Source organism: Microtus ochrogaster, unplaced genomic scaffold, assembly GCF_000317375.1.
Source record: "Microtus ochrogaster isolate Prairie Vole_2 unplaced genomic scaffold, MicOch1.0 UNK14, whole genome shotgun sequence".
NCBI classification, from domain to species: Eukaryota; Metazoa; Chordata; class Mammalia; order Rodentia; family Cricetidae; genus Microtus; species Microtus ochrogaster.
Window position 1 is genome coordinate 118,169 of NW_004949112.1, and position 11,887 is coordinate 130,055.

An 11,887-nucleotide genomic window follows, 5' to 3' on the forward strand; every position below is an offset into this window, starting at 1 on the left:
ACTAAGGATGTGATGTAGTAGTTGACTCTCGCTTAGCATACATTCAGTTCCCAGCACTAGAAAATTAAAAATTAAAAAAAAAGGAACAGTACTTGGAAAACAAAAGACAGAGGCTAAGGTTCAACGTGCTGTTTTTACCATGCTGCACTGATGACGTCACGTACAAAGTGAAGGCTTCACATTCTAACCCCTCTGCACAGACAATCTTACCTTAAACCCATGATCTAAAAAGAAGTCTGTTACTAAAATGTGAAGAGTCTTGATATGATTATTTTCTTTGCACATTACATAGAAATACTTATTTTCAGCATCAAGTATAAATACATGTGTCTTGTCTGATGTAGTGCGGTTTCAGAAAAGGTTTTGAAATACATTGATTTTGATATCTGTGGCAGGGCCAACAGCGAAGGCTCAGAAGTTAAGAGAACTTGCTACTCTTGCAGAGGACCTGGGTTCAATTCCCAGAATCCACATCAGGCTGCTCCCAACTTCCTGTAACTTCCATTCCAGAGGCTCTGACACCCTGATCTGGCTCCCACAGTCACCTTCATGCATACTGCGTACATGCAGAGAAGTAGGCACATACACATACAATAATAACACATCTGTGAGGAACTGGGGTCAAGTTAATTACAAATATTCTTGGTATTTATTTCTGTATTTGTGCCCCATGGTGTGTGTGTGGAGGTCAGAGGATATACCTCCGAGTTACTCCTCTCCTTCTACCATGTGGCATCCGGGTCTCAGGTTTGACAAGCTTATTGGCCTCCCCTTTGCCCACTAAACCATCTCACCATCTCTAAGTTAACTGCTTTACGGTAGTAGTAAGTATGAAGAAAAACTTAAGAATTATGTATATATGTATGAATGTATGTACTATTATATATATATACATATATATATATATATATATGTATGTATGTATTTGAGGAGACAGTCTCGTTTTGACCAGGATGACTTCAGACATGCTATATAGCCAAAGATGGCCTTGACCCCTCTGCTCCCTCCTCTCAGGCTGGGTCACAGGTCCGTACTGCCATACCTGGCTCCCAGCTAAGAATTTAACAGAACCATTGCTGTTGGGGCTGGAGACTTGGCTCAGAGGTTAAGAGCATTCTTTGTTCTCATAGGGAACCTGGTTTGGTTTGCAATACCTTCATGGTGGCTCACACCTACCTATAACTCCAGTTATGACATCCAGAGGCACCAGACATGCAGGTGGTGGTGCACGTGCATAACTACACGCAGACACTTTCCAATACACATAAAAGTAAATAAAGGGGGAGAGAGAGGGGGGAGAGGGGAGGAGGTCCACATCATAGCACTGGACTGAGCTCCCAAGGTCCAGCTGAAGAGCAGGAGGGAGAATATAAGCAAGGAAGTCAGGACCACGAGGGGTTGGTTCACCCACTGAGACAGTGTGCCTGAGCTAACGGGAGGTCACCAACTCCAGCTGCACTGGGACTGAACGAGCATGGGATCCAACTGGACCCTCTGAATGTGGCTGACAGTTGGGGCAGACTGATGGGTCAATGATAATGGCACTGAGATTTGTCTCTACTGCATGTACTGTCTTTTTGGGATCCTATTCTCTTTGGATGCATACCTTCCTAAGCCTGGATGTAGTGGGGAGGGCCTTGGACTTCCCACAGGGCAGGGTACTTTGCCCTCTCTTAGGACTGGAGGGGTGTGGGGGGAGGGTATATGGGGGAGCGGGTGGGAAGTGGAAAAAGGGGAGGAAGTAGAAATTTTTATTGGCAATATTTATAAAGTAATAAAAAAGAAATTATAGAATGTTGCTCTCCCTGCTGGGGCACACCTTTAATCCCAGCACTCGGGAGGCAGAGGCAGGTGGATCTCTGTGTGTTCGAGGCCAGCCTGGTCTACAAAGCAAGGCCTGACCCAGCTGTTACACAGAGAAACTGTCTCAAATAACAAACAAACAAAGGGGGCAGAGGGGTTGCAGGGGAGAAGAAGTTACCTTGTGTCTTAAAGTATCTTTGCCCATAGAAACAAATGCTTGCTTGCCCTGAGTCCTTCCCAGCACAGTGCATCTTGGGCGTTGTGAGCTGAAGCTGTTTGCTCTGGCTTTGACTGTTTGTTTATTTCACAGTGTCCTGACAAATCATGAACCTGATACTTTTTGTTCACACTAACTCTATACTATGTATATAAATGCACACCTTTTTTTGCACTGTTTCCACTAAATAGTTATAAATCATAATTTATAATTCATTGTTGTATTTAATCTCTCTCTCTCTCTCTCTCTCTCTCTCTCTCTCTCTCTCTCTCTCTAAATTTATAGCCCAAAAATGAGTTTTTCAAGGAAAAAATTGGGCCAGGAGCCAAGACCTGTTCTTCACAAATTTAATATTGTGTAGGTCATCCTATTTCTTGGGATCTCAGTGACCTCCTCTGTAGAAAAAAAAAAGAGAGAGATAAAGCCTCAGCTGCCAGTAGTGCTCAGTGAAGAATGTCTGTCTATTGAGACAAACAAAAGCTATCCCCACCCACAGTAATAAAGTGCAGAGAGGAAAGCAGACCATAAAGCAAACAGCAGAGCGGCTTAAATGCTCAAAATTTGTTTTCTCATTTCAAATAATTCTCTTTCCAGCGGGGGTGTGCAAAGACAGTTTCCTCCTGTGGCCCAGGCTGGTCTACTTCCGGGTCTAGGCTGGTCTATAACTCACTTCGGGGGTCCAGACTGGTCTATAACTCACTTCTGGGTCCAGGTTGGTCTATAACTCACTTCCCGGTCCAGGCTGGCCTTGAGTATTGTTGCATTTTTTTTACCTTTGCTCTTTACTCTTTAGGGGCCCCCACCAGCTCCCACATAAATACACAGAGATTTATTCTTTCTTATGAATGCCTGGTCTTAGCTTGGCTTTTTCTAGCCAGCTTTTCTTAACTTAAATCACCCTGTCTACCTTTTGCCTCTGGGCCTCTACCTTTCTCTCTTTCTGTATGTATATATTTTTTTCCTTCTTATTCCATGTCAGGCTGGGTGGCTGGTCACTGGCATCTCCTCTCCTCCTTTTCTTGCTGTTCTTCTCTCTCTCTCTCTCTCTCTCTCTCTCTCTCTCTCTCTCTCTCTCTCTCATTGTGTGTGTCTGTGTGTCTGTGTGTTTGTGTATTTGCCCGTTCTCTCTCTCTCTCTCTCTCTCATTCTTCCCCTGTTTGTTCTCTCTGCCTGTCAGCCCTGCCTATCCCTCTCCTGCCTAGCTATTGGCCATTCAAACTCATTAGACCAACCAGGTGTTTTAGACAGGAAAAGTAACACAGCCTCACAGAATTAAATAAATGCAACATAAAAGAATGCAACACACCTTCACATCATTAAGCAAATGTTCCCAGAATAAGTGACTATCACTTATCTTCAACTAATATTCCACAACACTTGAACTGACAGCAATTTTCCTGCCATCACCCATGTGTGATGAGATTATAATCATGCATCATTATACCTAGCTTAAAGTCATTCTTTTAAAAAAAGATTTATTTTATTTTTAGTTGGTGTGTGTGTGTGTGTGTGTGTGTGTGTGTGTGTGTGTGTGTGTGAACTTGGATGCCCACGGAGCCCAGAGGAATCTGATCCCCATGTGAGCCACCCAACAGAGAAGTTGGGAATGGAACTTGGGTCAACAACAGTGTGTGCTCTTAAGCACCGAGCCATCTTTCCAGGCCTTAAATAATTCTGTTCCTTAGATTTAAATTTGTTTTATCTTATGTGTGTGGGTGTTTTGCCTGCATTCATGTCTGTGCACTGTGTGTGTGTACCTGGTGCCTTCTGAGGCCGGAAGAGGGCATGTGTTCCTCTGGAACTGAGCAGTTGTGAGTCCCATGTGACTGAACTTGGGCTCTCTGGAAGAACAGTGTTCTTAGGGGAACAACTCTCTGCCACCTAAATAATTCTTAAAGTCACAGTTTAGAACGGTCAGAGTGACTTTGTAAAGCTCTCTGAGCCTCACCACTACTTCTTGGTCTGTTGCCCATACAGTACGACTCTAGTTCTAAAAATCCAAGATGGCGCCAGCTCTCCACTGTCACAGCAAGGCTCCAGACTGTGAGACCTAGACAGAAAAGAGTTTGTTCTGTCTCTCTGGAGACTCCCTGAATCAGTCTTCAAGGAAGCAGGCTACCTTCCCTAAAATGGTTTGTGCTACTGAGAAGGAAGGGGTGGTTTGGATATCAGCTGGAAGCAGAAATCTGCACAGTGGAGCTTCCTCCTCTCACTTCTGAGCTTGGGTCCTGACAGTGACTTGAACCTCAGTGATGGGAGCAGACCTCCCATCTGACACTGCCTGAAGAAAGACTCAGTTTGTCTGCTTGCTGTGGGCTGTTCACCAGAGAAGACTGCTCACACATGGGCTTTCGGCAATGGAAAGTGTTAATTAGCTGGCCAGCGACTACACTGGGTCTTCAGGATCCCACCATAGCCCCCTGCCTTTCCAGGATGGGCTTTTAAATACAAAAAATGCATGTCCTGAGTTGACATACTTCAGTTAACAAAAAGAGTTATCCCAAAACGGAACTACAGAAGTCAAAAAGCAAGGTTAGGACATTTAGAGACTTCCACAGAGTTATGGATTTTGATGGGTTGAGTCTTTGTTTTAGTTTTGTCAGGTGGTGCTGCCTACATGTTAAGTTTTACAGTTTTACATGCCACTTCCATGATGGAGTCAATTGTGCTAAGGTCTTGTGGCCTAGGTCTGTGCCCTTAGCACAATTGACTCCATCATGGAAGTGGCATGTAAAACTTAACATTTCCGATATTTTCTTGATTTTTCTCCTCTTCTTCTAATTCCTTGTTTTTGTTTTGGGGACAGGATATTGCTATGCAGTCTGAATTCCGGGCTGGTCTGGAACTCACAACACAGCCCAGGTTTCTGAATTAGTAGAGAGCCTCCCACCTGTGAAGTCGTGACCCTAGGCCTGTGCCCTAGTGCTTGTCTTGGTATGGAGTCCCCTCTCTCTTGTTTAGACATTTGTTTGCCTTTAAAATACAACCTCCCGTAACAGTTCAGTGGATGCTTGCTGTGCAACTGACGGCTGCGTAGAGGTGAGGGGACATTTGTCAGGTTTCAAGCAGGTATAGAAGCAATACACTAGGGTGGGAGAGACCTTTTCTGAAGGGTGTCGCCTAACTAGTCATCAGAGATGGCTGTATTGACAAGAGTGACCCCCCTTGGTGTCTCGTTGGATTCAGGATGGTCACACAAGATCACGAGATGTCTATTTGCCTGCTCTACTAATTGGAAGAAGTGGTGTGTTTGTTTCAAGTCACTTAACGTATCTTAACTGTCATAACATTTTCTCTTACTGCTGGCCCTTGTGTAACTTATTCAAGCATTCCATTTCAGAGGTGGTGTTAGGAGTGGAAACCAGGGTCCCACACCTGCTCCTCAACTGAATTCCCTGTTCAGAGCTGCATTATCTCCAGCCTCTTTCCAATTTTCCTCATACGTGTTTATAAACACACCATATTTTGTCATTCAGATGACCAGGTACGACAGGACACAGCTGTAGTCCTAGCACTTGGGAGGTAGGTAGAAGCTGGAGGACCAGGAGTTAGAGACTAGCCTGGGATACAAGGTTCAGTTGTTGTTATTTGGCTCAGAAAAGGGAATTGAAGTTCCCAGCTTTGAGAAAGAAAACAACAATTCAGGAAATAAAGTGTCGAGTGGGGAGGAATCTAGAGTCACTCGGTTTAGTGTTTCTAGAGGGGGACAGAGAGAGGTTAAAAATTTATTTCTATAAAGTATGCTTGCATTCCACAAGCTCTTGTACTTTTCTTCTTAATACCCTGCCATGGCCAGGCATGGTGGCTCAACTTCTTTCCTTCTCTTGTTTGTGTGTGGGAAAGTGGGGGTGCATGTGGGGTTGTTTTCATGAAGACCATACTGGCCTTGAACTTGATGTGTAGCTGAAGATGACTTTGAACTTCTGATCCTTCAACTGCCACCTCCCAAGCGCTGGGATTACAGACAGGAACCACCCTGCTCATTTTTGTGCAGTCCTGGGCCCCTTGCAGGTTAAGCAAGCGTGCTTCCAACTGCACCATCCTCCTGGCCTCCCAGTCAGTTTTAAAAGGCAGGAGCCATTGGCTGCTCTTCGAGTGGATGTGGATTCAAGTCCTACCACCCACATGTAACTGCACTCCTAGGGAATCCTGACTCTTCTGGCCTCCATGTGCACAGTCTACACACAGTGCATAGACATACACACAGCCAAAGCACCCACATACATAAAAATAAATAAGTAACATTTATTTTTTATTAACATAAAATGGCTGTTATGTGTATTGTACTTCAAGTAACTTTCCCTTCCAAGCTGCTTACTGAGCATCCCGTCTTCCTCACTATTTTAGAGGCCTTCGCCTTGGGGAGGCATCCATCCCACCCACCTCTGCTTTCCAGCATAATATCTGATGTGGACACTGAGTGCATAACATTTGTGTGAAGGACACATACTTCAGCCTTAAAAGAAGAGGAACAAAAGCGAGAATAAAAAGAGGAAAAAACTTTTAAAGAAAAACTAAAGAAGGAAGAAAAAGGTTCACAAAGGCAGGATGGAGGCGGGAGGATGACTCAATGGGTAAGAAGGCTTGCTGTGCAAGTGTGAGGACCTGAGTTCAAGTCCTCAGAAGTCAAGTACGAAGTTGGCCATGATCTGTGGTGTAACTGTAACCCCAGGCCTCCACCCTGCCTGCAAACACACACCACTACATGGTAACCCCTCCCTCTCTCATGCACACACGCTCACACACATGCATACACACAAGCTCACACACACACACATATTCACACACATATCCATACACTGTCACACATGTGCACACACTCGCACACGCACTCATATTCACACACACATTCACACACTGGCATACACATGTGCACACACTCACACAAACACATTCACACACATATCCATACACTGTCACACATGTGCACACACTCACACACACATATTCACACACATATACATGCACTGTCACACATGTGCACACACTCACACATATTCACACACATATACATACACTGTCACACATGTGCGCACACTCACACACACATATTCACACACATATACATACACTGTCACACATGTGCACACACACATACATACACTGTCACACATGTGCACACACATATTCACACACATATCCATACACTCTCACACATGTGCGCACACTCACACACACATACATACACTGTCACGCATGTGCAAACACTCACACACTCATATTCACACATATACATACACTGTCACACATGCGCACACTCACTCACACACACATTCACACACTGTCATACACATGCACACACGCTCACATGCACACACATTCACATACTGCATTACGTATGACACTCACACACATTCACATACTGCATTACGTATGCACACACACTCTCACAAACATGCAAACACACACATTTGCACACTGTCACACACATGCACACACACTCACACACATTCACGTACTTTTATACACATGCACATACACACTCTCACACAAACATTCACACACACATTCACACACACTGTCACAAACATGCACAGTCACACACATGCACACACATCACACACTGTCACACTCATGCACACACTCACATTCACACGCACACACACTCACATTCACACACAGGCACACACACACACACTCATCGTTTGTACTCCTAACTGGACTCTATTTGAGTGATCCCACAGCTGAGAAATACGGCTCTGTGTACGACTCGCAGCTTTGACTTGTTTTCTCAGGATTCGGGACTTGGGGGCGGGCTTGTCTTGGACTTACTGGATACATGGGGAGAGCTCTGATGCCTTCTGGACCCGGGATTCTCATGCTGTGTTTCATCAGGCTGGGAATTTAGCTCATTTCCTGAGTGATTACGTGGCACACACCAAGACCCAGCTCAATTGCTGGCTTTTTATAAAATGGTGTGGGGGTGCACACATGCTTGTAATCCTAACTTAACCCAGGATACAGAGGCAAGAAGATCAGTTTAAGGCAAGTTCAGGGCAATCATACTGGACTCGGCAGCCCCTGCATGTGGTCTCAGCATTGTGGAGGCAGGAGTGCTTCAGATGAGGCCAGCCTGGGCTGTTCCGGATTTCACGTTATTCTGCCCATAGAGCATCAATGTCAGTCAGCCTGTAACGTTCAGTTCCGTCTGCTGCTCAGCAGTTGGTGTACTATCGCCTTTGAAGGTCTACAGTGTTCTTAGAATGATAAGGAAAGAGGGCCACTCCCCTGACCTGATTAGGGAAGGAGACTGGGCCGTACGTGGACTCCCAGTTACCTCTCCTTCCTCAGCTCTCCTGTGCAAGAGTCACAGGCTTTCCAGCCCATGGAAGTCTGTAACGGGATCTGTCACTTTTGACATTATGTTGGTGTTTAAGGAGTTTTTCTGCCATTACTCCTACCTAATGTGTTTGAAGCATTTCTTCTCCAATGGTAACTTTGGTGGTTTGAAATAAAATGGTCCCCGTAGGGAGTGGCACTGTTAGGACGTGTGGCCTTGTCAAAGCAAATGTGTCACTGTGGAAGTGGGCTTTGAGGATTCCCATGCTCAGTCTACACTCAGCGAGGCACACAGTTGCTTCTGCTGCCTGCAGATCAAGATGGCGCAACCTCTGCTACCTCTCCAGCACCGTGCCTGCCTGCATGCCACCATGTCCCACGATGGTGATAATGGACTAAACTTCTGGACTGTAAGCTAGCCCTGATTAAATGTTTTCTTTTCTAAGAGTTGCCGTGGTCACGGTGTCTCTTCACAGCGGTAGAAACCCAAAACAGTTAATGGTCAGCATTTATTGAGTCTTTATTAAAGACCTAAGCAATATTTAAATTAATTGTACCAGTTATATCTAGAATGAGAACGAAAGAGTGATCAGTAAAAAATGTAAGAAAAAAGAGAATTGTTGAGATGGCTCAGTAGACAATGGCTCGCACCAAGCCTGAAGACCCAAGTTCTGTCCATCAACCCAGGGACAGAAGAAGGGAACTGATTTCTGCAGGCTTCCTCTGATCTCCGCACAAAATAAGAAAGAAGAGGCAGTGAACATTAAAAGCCAAGTTAATTGGAGGTCCTAAGAAGATCATGGATTTTTATGCTTAAAATTCTTGTGTTTCACTGATAGGACACATGGCTGTGTCAGGTAGAACAAACTGCTGCCAATGGAAACTGGGGAAACCAGCCGGGCGGTGGTGATATTTTTAATCCTAGCACTTGGGAGGCAAATACAGGTGCATCTTGGTGAGTTTGAGGCCAGCCTGGTCTAGAATGAGTTCTGGGACAACCAGGGCTACACAAAGAAATTGTGTCTTGAAAAAAACAAGCCAAAACAAAACAAACCAAAAAACAAAAACGCCAAAAGAAGCAAAACACTTACCCTGCCATAAACTTGGAAATCATGACGAGCTGTGTCATGCACAGTTTCATTTTGCTCACAGGAACAGCTTTAAAAGATTAGTTTAGACATTTCTTTAGATAGAAAGATTTTTACAGCATTTTAAAAAGTATTTATTTATTTTGTGTATGATGTTTTACTTGCGTGTATGCCTGTGCACCACATGCAGGCAGTGCCCAAGGAGAACACCGGAAGGCATCGGATCCCCTAGGAATTGGAGTTATAAATGGTTGTGAGCCTGCAGCACCATCTCCTGCCCTCATTTTCTATTTAGGTCCTGCTGCCTGGGAGTGTCTCCTAACCCTGTGACCTGGATTTCACAAGCTTTGGTGCTGGGGCTTTCCTGAGCTTACCAGAAGCTCGGGGAGGGAGTTCAGATTCGTGTTCTTTCCTCAAACTCTTTAAAATGGCTTGTTAACTAAAAGCACTGACAAGGGCCAGCTGTGGTGGAACACTGCCAATCTGTGCTTTTGTCTTGTTCCTTAACTGTGCAAACATCATATCGAAATACTTCAGGAACTGAGCTAACACGCTTGGCTGGTTAGGCCAAGCTCATCAATGTTCAAGCCAGATTGAAGCACTCTTTCTTAGCTGTGCCATTGCCCACCTCAACAAGAGCATGCAGTAATGTCTTTGGGAAGATGCCTTGTAGTTTAAAATATCATGCATCAGCAACTTTGGCCAGCTATGTTTCCGATAGACCTTCAGTGAAGTGCTCTAAAAACCCACACATGGACTGGAGATGCCATTTAGTTGGTAGTGTGCCTACTTGGAAACAGGAAGCGCTGGGTTCATCCCAGCATTTGGACCCACTGAATTCAGTGTTCTTACAGAGAGTCTTGAGTTGTGGACATCTTCCCAGTGGTCACTGAAACAGCTTGGATGGGCTGATGAAATGAACATTCTAATAAACAAGGCTGCAGGAACCAAAGGAAGCAGGCTGGGAAGTGGTTTAGTCTACAGAGTGCTTCTAGCTTGCACAAAGCCTTGGGGACAATCCCCACCACTGCATGAGCCGAGTGTGACAGTGTCCATCCATAATCTCAGCACTCCAGGAGGTAGAGCCAGGAGAATTAGAAGTTCAAAGCATCTTTGATTGTCACTTGGTTATCGAGGCCAGCTTATCTATAAATCAATCAATAAAATTTCAAAAAATAAAACACAATTCTATGCATGCTAATGCATACCTATAATCGCAACATTCAGGAGGTCGCTGTGAGTTTGACGCCAGCCTGAGCTATGTAACCTCTAATGCCAGTCTCTTTCTCGTGTTTGGTGTTGGGTATCATTTTGAGCCACACGAGAGAGCACCAGAAGTGTGTCAGTGTTTCCCATTGACTGAAATCAGCTTTGCAGCTCCGCTCCCCTCCCTTCACCCTGCGGTGCCGAGATCAAGTCCCTCACCTGACAGCATTAGACAAATGCACATGAGATAAGCTCTTGGCCTCTGGGTTATACCCGTAGCCATTCTTTCCTTGGTGCACGTTGCTAGCAGTTGTGAAACATCTGCTCAGTTACTGACAGTTGCTGTTTGCCTCAGTGATGGGAGCATCTGTCATGTCAGCCCAGTGCTTGGGGAAACACTTTGGACCTGTAATCAGTTTCTGCTGCCCTTGACTGTGCTCTGAGGCTACTCATAGGGAATCCTATTGTCTCAGAACCAAGAGTAAGGTGGCTCTGTGCAGCAGCATCCAGTCTAGTAAAGCAGTTTAGTGCCCAGCCATGACAAGGTCAGGCTGTTCCTCAAACATCAGTGTTGGCCTCACCCAGGCCGGTTGCTTTATTTCTCTGCCTACGGAAGGACACCCGAATGCATTACAAATATTTTTCCCTTGTGAGTCTGGCAGTTTGAGTTGAGGGCTCTGTGCTTGCCAGGACAAAGCCCATCATTGCGCTGCATTCCTGACGTTTGTTTGTGTTTGTTTGTACCCCGGAGGGAACAAACTCTCTGCAACCCCACTTCAGGCTTCCGAGCGCTAGGGTTGCATGTGCATGTGCGTACCACTAGGTCTGACTCAGTTTAGTTCTGGCTTGTGTTGGCACAGCTACAGCTGTGGCTAATACAACTGGGCTCTGGCACACAGACCTCCGAGGCAGTGGGGACGGCAACTTAGCTAGCAAAGTGCTTGCTGTTCAAGAATGAGGACCTGAGTTTGAACCCCAGAACCTATGTAAACAGCCGGGTATGGTGGCAAATACTCCCAGTGCAGGAGCTGTGAAGACAAGAGGATCCCTAGCCAGCCAGCTTAGTCTGCCCAGCAAGCTCCAGGCCCCAAATCTCAATCCTGCTGCTGTTCCTTCCCTAGCACTGAATGCCACTGGATGTCGGTGGTACATGTCTGCCATCTCAGCACTTGGGATGTGGAGGCGGGAGAATCACAACTTCACAGTCTGAACTATATAATGACTATAGAATGATGAAAGAGAAGGGGGATGGAGGGGGGAGGAACAGAGAGAGGAAGGGAGGAAGAAAGGAAGG